Source organism: Prinia subflava, chromosome 7 (genome assembly GCF_021018805.1).
Source record: "Prinia subflava isolate CZ2003 ecotype Zambia chromosome 7, Cam_Psub_1.2, whole genome shotgun sequence".
NCBI lineage: Eukaryota > Metazoa > Chordata > Aves > Passeriformes > Cisticolidae > Prinia > Prinia subflava.
Window position 1 is genome coordinate 5,291,798 of NC_086253.1, and position 8,530 is coordinate 5,300,327.

Sequence of the window (8,530 nt, forward strand, 5' to 3'; positions counted from 1 at the left end):
AAATCATCTAAAGATATCTTCCCAGGGATTTGCTGATGGGCCCAGTAACACTCCCACATCCCAGGAAAGTGCCAAGAAGGTGCCTGAGATAAAGAGTCTGCGGGTGCTCTGGAATTCTTGTCACGGGGCTGATAAAACCTGGCAAGAAAAAGAGTGAAGAAACCTTTTGATAGCCTGCTCCCTGTAAACAAGATGGGAAGGAGAGAAAATCAGGGAAAAACAAAGTTCTTCCAAACTTACTTGTTTGGAAGAACTAAAAAAAAATACAAAATAAAATCAGGACTAGATAAGTGTATCTGAACAACAGCAGGCAAATACTGAATGACAACTCCTCAGAACTACACACATTATGAAGAAAAAAAATAACAGAAAAGCCCTAACATTGAGGCTATGAGATCAATTTAATTATTGGGTGGTCTCTTATTGAATTAGTGTGAGCTAGAATTTTTCACTTGAAAAGCAGTAACTCAAAGTGTCTCTGACAAAAAGCTCCAGGTTTTTCCTCATATTGTCATAGGCACTTTTTCACCTTACACATCACACCACGCTCCTGTAGCCCAGGCAGAAGTGCAGTGTGCTCCTGGTACTGACCCCCACAGCCAAATCCTCTGCCAACAGAAGAAGAAACAGAAGCAGGATCTGTTTGCTTTGGGAATTTTCATTTGTTTCAGAGGGGTTGTTTGTTACTTCAGAACACATCTGATCACTTTTAAGCCCAGTGCCAAGCTCGGGAGGCTCTGGGATGGCTCCTGCTTCCCTCAGCACATCTTCACCCTGATCCTGCAACCCACACTCTGCAGGGCACAGCTCACACAGCACCAGTGACCCTCACACCTCTCAGCAGCCCAGCAGCAGCTTTCCCCACTCACCAACTTTGCTGCCCAGTGATACAAGCACAGTTCCTAAACCATTTTCTATAACTCAGCTGCCAGTAGCAGCACCAACAGCGGCACCTGCATTCCAGCAGACCCAGGACTCAAGAGGCTTTTGGGCAAAGGGTTAGCAAAAAAACCAAGAAATTAAACAGAAAACCTTACAGAGAAAGATAATCAACAGGAAAGCCTGTGGGTGCAAAGTTGCAGGAAATACCACTCATGCCCCTGGGCCAGTGGTCACCCAGAGGCAGCAGCAAGGGCCCTCTCCACTGGACCACAAAACGGGGTTTGGGGCAGGACAGAAGGAAACTGTGGTGACACAAAAAACCACACGGAGATAAAACAAAGAATAAGCAAAACACAAATTCTGGACTAGAAACTACTTTCTTCAGATTTTTTTTTTTACCTCAACGTTTGCCATAGATGCCAAGCACTGTCACTTTGCCCAGGAGGGTCCTGATGACATCACATCCCCCCAAAGCCTCCCAAGCCAAGTGACAAAGACCATCTCAGCTGTGCTGCACCAGCCCCAGGGACAGACACCCCAGGAGAACATGGACACCTCTCCTGCCCTGCTCCTGCTGCTCACTCTGGGATTCTGTGAGTACAGACACCGGCGTGTGCAGCCCCTTCACTGGGAGGGGCAAGAAAACCCTTCCACTGAATTCAAGACATGGGAACAACTAGTTACAGGGGAGGAAAAAATCACACCAAAAGGGCTGGGTTTGATATGTGCTCAATAATTGTGGGGGAAAAGTCAGAATCACCTCAGCCAGGAAAGGGCAGCCAGAGGGGTGACTGCAGCACCACCTGCACTGGGAAGGGAGATTGATCCAACGGGTGGTTCTGGAGGGGAGAGAGAAGGGTGGGAATAAAAGGGCTTTGCAAGAAGTGCAAAGGGAGTCACTTCAGAGAAGCTGGGAGGGTGTAATGTCCTGGAGAAGGCACTGGAAGGGCAGCACCCATCTTTAAAGCCTGGGTGCCTGATTGCTGAGCACCCTCCTTGCAAAATCCCATCAAGGACTCCAAGAAAACCTTCATTCATCCACACACTCAGCTCGTCCCTTTCCACTTGTACTTCCACCCCACAGACAGGGAGGGAGGTTTCCTCAGAGAACCCTTTAACCCTTCCCAAGTGGTTCCAGCCAGGATTTCTCTCCTGCAGGCCAGTCCCTTGAGATAAAGGTGAGCTCTCCCCAGGACATCAGGCAGCTGCAGCTGGGACAGAAGCTGGAGCTGCAGTGTCGCACTGACAGGCACAGCGGCGCTTTCTGGATCCGCCAGGACACGAGTGGGACCCTTCACTTCATTGTCTTCATCAGCTCCACCTCCAAGACCACATTTGAGGGGAGTCAGAGAACATCCACACGCTTTGAGGCCAGCAGAGAGGGCCTGTCCTATCATTTGGTGGTGAAATATTTCACACTGCAGGACCAGGGGAAATATTTCTGCGTGATGAATTTCAACCATAAGCTGCACTTCAGCCCTGGCCAGTATGTCTTCCTTCCAGGTCAGCAACACTTCACCCAACCTCACTCAGCCCTGCCAAAATGCCCAGCACCTTCTCCCTTGCCCTTTCAACCCCCATCCCTCCCACAAACCCCCTTGCCCTGCTTGCTTGCCCAAGGTATCCCGTGCCCAACCCACTGCTGCTCCTGCCAGAGGCTCCCTGCTTCCCACCTCTCCTCCTGGGACTGCTCCTGCCCGAGGCAAACATGATTGGGCAGACCCAGCATCACCTTCCCATCCCCACTGCTCCATCCCACCCATGGCTCTGATGGGAGAAGATTCAAACAAAATCCACCATCACCCCTCCTTCCTCAGCACACGCAGGTCCCAAAAGTACCACCAAGCTCAGGGGGCTCAGGCTTTGTGAGGATGATGTCAGAAGGTGAGAAGTCAGGAGGCTGCAGCTCCCTCTTGGCTCTTGGGAGACCCTTCTTGGGGGTGTCCCCATCCAAAAGGGGCTCTGTGAAGTTCCCCCAGAGCTGGGGTGTTCACTGTGCACAGGAACTGCCATGCCCAGGGAGGAGAGCAGAAAGGCAGGAGAGAATTAAGTTTTTATTTTATTTCCCCACATGCTGAATTCATCCATTTCACTTACAGACACCACTGTAGTGGCACCCACCACCCAGTGGGGCATGAGTGAAAAGGACTCCTGCCTGAAGACACCAGATCCAGATAGCCTGGATGCAGGGAGGGGGAGGAAAAGAGCTCGACCCTTGTCCACTTATACCAAGAGAGATCCTGCAGATATTTTGGGGTGTGGAGAGAGTGAAAATCCATATGGCTTAAGCAGAGTTGGAAGGATTAAATTTCACTGTTTTATCCCCGTAGGGAAAGCTAAGGATGATGTAAAAATCATGAGCATGTCCCATGCTCACAGGCACATCAGGAACAGGGGGAGGGAAGGTAGAGCCTCAGGGCCCAGGTCTGCTTTTAGCCCCATCAGAGGACACAGGAAAACGTCTGGCCACATGTCCTCCCTCCAGTTCCCAGGAATGCTGACAGCAGTAGAACATCACTGCAGGCCCGGGGGAAGCTCTCTGCCTCAGGCACACCAGGCAGGGCCCTGGGCAGCTCCCTTGGCTCCACCAGAACTGGCTGTGAGCACTAGTTGACCTTCCTCTTGTCTATTCCTGCAGGCAGCAGCATGCAGGCAGACCTGGATCACTCCTGTCTCGTCTTCCTCTGGGTGCGCTTGGCAAGCCTCTGTTTCCTGCTGCTCCAGCTCCTGGGCATTGCCATCGTGCTCTGTCGACACAGGCTCACCTCTATCCTCTCTAGATTGGTCTAAAACCACAGCCCTGCCCCTCAGGGGGGCAGCTGCATGTTCTGGCTGCTTTGGGAGGCATGGGATAACCAGGACACAGAGCAAGAGAAGGATCCCTGCTATGGTGACTGCCTGGATATCTTCCAACAAATCATCTGCACAATTTCAGAGTGCCCTTCCCCTCCCACTCCAGCCCTTTCCAATGATTGTGTACAAAGGAGGTGCAATGATCTGACTGTAGCATCAGGGGTTCTTTCCCAACAAAAGGCCATGGGAAGCATTGCCTTGAAAATGTATTTTCTCCATCCTATGTTGTTGAATCTGGCAGGTGACACACACCAAAATTAAATGAACATTGAACAGAATTCAGGAAACTGAGCAAAAGCACTCTTCTGTATTGCAATCCCTGTAAGCTTTGTTATTCTTCTAAATTAAATTACTATGTCCTGACCCAGAGATTAATTATTTATTCCTTGTTTACTGCTTGGGAGCCTACAGAGGACAATCCTGGGGGGAGAAATGGGACACAGGTATTTAAACTTAACAAAGCATTTCAATAAGATGAACACATGTACAAAAAATCCTCACAACTGCATGGAATCCTAGAATAGGAGAAACAGAGAAAAATAAAACCCCAAGCAATAAAAAAGACATATATTTGGGCATTATTACCTGACATTACTAATAGTGATGCTGCACTAAGTCCTGAAGCAATATTGATCCAGACAAGACTGATGCAGTGAAGAACTGGGAGTAGGAAATCTTTGGGTTTGGGTTTTTTCGTCATTTTGTTGGGTTTGTTTGTTGGTGCTGCTCTGCAGTCTTTTACTTGCACAGGAAATCAACCTCTAAAAAAAGAATTACAACACCAACAGTGGTAATGATCCCCCTGAACACAGCCCCAAATCCACTGCAGAGTGGAATCTTCCCTTTTTGGACCTCTAGTACTGTAACAGGTATCATGAGTTAGCATAAGCCTATAAGGGAAGTTGAAAAGCAAATCCAGCTCTGCACCTGTGGATTTTTAGTGAGATCCTACATGTTCATGGACTGCTGTCCATCCTAAGATACCCAGCAGGTAAAACTTGTTCTTCTGTCTCTTCTTACACAAGCTCCTTAAATCACTGAGCTCCTTAAATTTTAGCTTTAATTTGTATTATTACAAATACACCCAATGCACTGCACTGAAATGCTGATTCCATCTTTGCTGCAAAGGCAGCACAATGCTCTCTGCAGCAGGCCAGAAGGCTGAGAGGACCAGAACAGCTTGGGGTGAGCACCAAAACAAATCCTTTTGTAGTCACTGCCACAGTTTCTCACTGAATACCCCAAAAATTACCAACTTCACCACAGAACCCTCCAGCAGAGGCAGTGACCCAGCACAGCTCTCCAAAGCAACACTGATTTTCCTTTCCCAGTTCTTCTTTACACAGTCCCTTGATCTGCTTGTGTACCAGCTCAACTCAGCTGCACCCAGCACTGCACCTTGGATTTAAACCTATGGCTCAAAAGAGCCTGTAAAGTTTTCCACTGACAGGTAGAGCTGAGGAACAATATTCTTCATAATCCACTTACAATCTGGATTTCCTTTAGAAGACCTTTGCACCCCTACTAATAAGGTACCAGCAGAAGGCAAAACCAAAACTGCCAACTTTTGCACTGAAATATTAAGAAGCAATTGCAAGTATCAGTGCAGCAGTGAGAAGGGAAAATGCCAAGAGCAACTCCAGCCCTGCATGCATACACCTCTAGCAAATCATGCCAGCTCACCCAGACTGGCTGGGTTTGTGGTTGAGTGGCAGTGTGTGGGCAAGGAGCCTGGAGTGCTGCTTGCACCAATAAAAAGAGGACTGGCTGAGCTGGTGTGCAGAGGAGCAGCTCAAGGGTGTTTGTTTGAGCATGCAGGAAGCTGCAGCTGGACAGGCCCTACAGATCTGACAGCTTTTGGTCACAGCACATGGAAGCGGTTCTTGTTCCACGGCGAGCTGAGTGAGCAGGGGGCAGAGGAAAAGGCTGGAAGCTGTTACAGGCTGACACAGGGCAGAGTGGAGGCTGGCACAGAGAATGACTTTCAAAGAGGAGCAGAGGGAATACATTTGTTCAAATGGTCACCTAATTGCATACCTGCTTCAAACTAATAATGCAGTAGCTCATAACTCAGAGTCTGATGGGCTTAAGACAAACAACCCAGGAATTAACTTGATGGTGGGGAGAGCAAGAGCTGTTGCACAATTTAAGCATAACCTCAACTAATAAAGAAAAAAAAGAGTTCAAGATGGTCGCTGAAAGCCTGTGAACATGAGGAAGGTATTGGATGCCCCCAAAACACAGAGCATCCAGAATTTGTTTTCTGAGTGAGAAAAGATTTTGATAAATGAACTCCAGATACAAAACACAGCCAAGATGATGCCACCAGAGCCAGTAACTGGACTGGTCAGTTAAAGTCACTTTGTCTGTCCAAGCCTGTATTTGACAGATGCCCTGTCACAGGGAAGTAACCTGTGACAGGTCATCTGTCACAGTAAGCTCCTCCCAGACTCCTCAGACTAATTCTGTGGTGCATTTTGTGCAAGTGCTTGGAAGCATCCCAAAACCATCCCCTTGCTGCTGCTTCTGCAGCATTCAACACAGACAAGCAAATTAAGGCGGGGAAAAAAGTACAGAAACCTCTGGGAGAACAGTAAATAGGCAGTGAAGCACAACCTTCCTGTAGGTTTCTTCCTTCTGATTCATCTGACATTAAAACTTTTTGACATGCAGGGTCAGCACAACCTCTCCATCACCAGATTCCCATCCTGAACTGTGCTGAATAAATTGAATACATGTACATTTTTGTCATGGGAGATCAACCACTTCTGTCTGTGTTCCACATTCCCTGAAACTTCCCCCATAATTTAGAAACCTTGGAAAATGCTGGATTTGCTCTCAGTTCTGAGGGGAAAAAATCGTCAGTCAAAATAGCTACATTCATATTTTATTTCCTCTCCCCACTGGTAAATGTCTCATGGATAATGCTCAAGACTTGAACTGAAACATTATTTGCATCTTCCCATCCCCTTTTTTCTCTAGCCAAAGGAAAAGTCCTAGCCATAACCTGACACTTAGAAGAAAGAAACCAAGAGCAGTCTCCAGGTCTGAAAATAAACACGAGGCAGAGGAAATGCAGGAGAGAAGGGGATCTCCTTTGAAAGGCTGAACTCAGGGAAGGGTTGCCCACTGCAGCCCAGGTCACAGCCCCCACCAGCTTCAGCACTGAGTCTCTGTTCCAGCCTGCACTGCTGTTTTAAAACACTCTCTAGAAAGCGAAATGTTCTGAAGTGGAACAGGAACTGGAAAACACTTCCAGGGCTTTTGCATTTGAGTACACAGATACAGCTGTCCTGTGAAAATTAGTACAAGTAAGCATGATATGAAACACCAGTTTCTACAAACAGACCCAGCAGGACTCAGTAAGAGCTCATAGGAGGCTGTAAACAGCTCCACTTCCTGTATTTCTCTACAGGGCTGCTAATTTAATGCAAACTTGGAAGTCATAAAGAAAGATGAAGTCACTCATATCTCACATATGTACATTTTTGTAAACCACTCCTCCTTTTTTACATATTAAGGCTTGAATTAAATTCAGAGTAGTGATGTAACCACACATTACAGCTTTACTCACTACAAATCATTGCTGCCAGGCTCTTTTTTTTTTATTCTCTTGTTCCAAAAGCTTCTTTCCCTACACTTCAGTCTCCTATTCACAAAAGGAAAGGAGCAAGGCTTGGGATGGATTAAGGACCATGTTATCCCTCCCTGCCCAAGAGACAAATCAACCTCTGAAGTGATAAGCACAGAAAGAAAAACTCTGTCTTTCAATGGGCAAACAAACCTTGCAAGGAAATTCTAACCCAAACTTACTGCCTTTAACTTGGCAAGTTGGCTCCGAGTGATAAGTAACTTCAACCTTGAATTTTGGCAGCAGCCATCCTGTAAAGTGGCAAGAAGAAAGATTCAAAGCAAGAGGATGGAGACAGGTCTGAGCTAACAGAGATCAGACACTCTGACTCATTACTGGTAACACACAGCATCCACTTCAGCTTCTCCACACGTTAATTATCCTCGCAGAGAAGAGGCTGAAATCAATACAGTGTTTCCATAGAGGAACAGTGCTTTAGGAGGGAAGATTGTTAGTTCATCCATGCCTAGCTGCAAGGTGCAATGCTGAGGTCACAGCAGGAAAAGACTTAATTAAAAAATACTTCAGAGAGCAGATGAACATCCAGAGTACTAACAAAAGGTAAGGACATGAACTTTGTGTGAATGACAAGCAAAAATGAATAATACCTTTCAAGTTTAAAAAGGCTGTGTGCTACTTTCCTTTCCTACTCTTCTGCAGTTTTGATAATGCTTTATAACACAAGTCAGACCTGAAACACCAAAAGAACACAATACATTCCCTATTTAAGCCATTTATAAATATTAAAATTCAAGTCTATTAATAGACATTGAACTGACACTACGAACAAGCTGCTGCTATGAAAATCAAGTTTATAAACACCCATTATTTTCAGAGCACCCATAAGTTAAACTTGATGTAAGCTTGGTCAAAAAATTCCTGATTTGATGCCCATCCACACCACCAATGGTGCACTTGCTCAGAGCAAAGGAGAGAAGCACCAGCTGCAAGGCCAGAGGTCCAAGGGGTGGCATGGTGATCTGGATGCAGATACAAACACGCTGAGTGTCTTCACTTCCATCCTGCTGCACTGAAAGGCACTTGGGACACACAGGGCTACTCTGGGGACTAGTTCAAGGCTTCACAATTTCACAATCACAGCAAGGTACAAAAGTGTAACAGAGACATCTCAGATACCACTGTAGCTTCAAAATCAAATCCTTT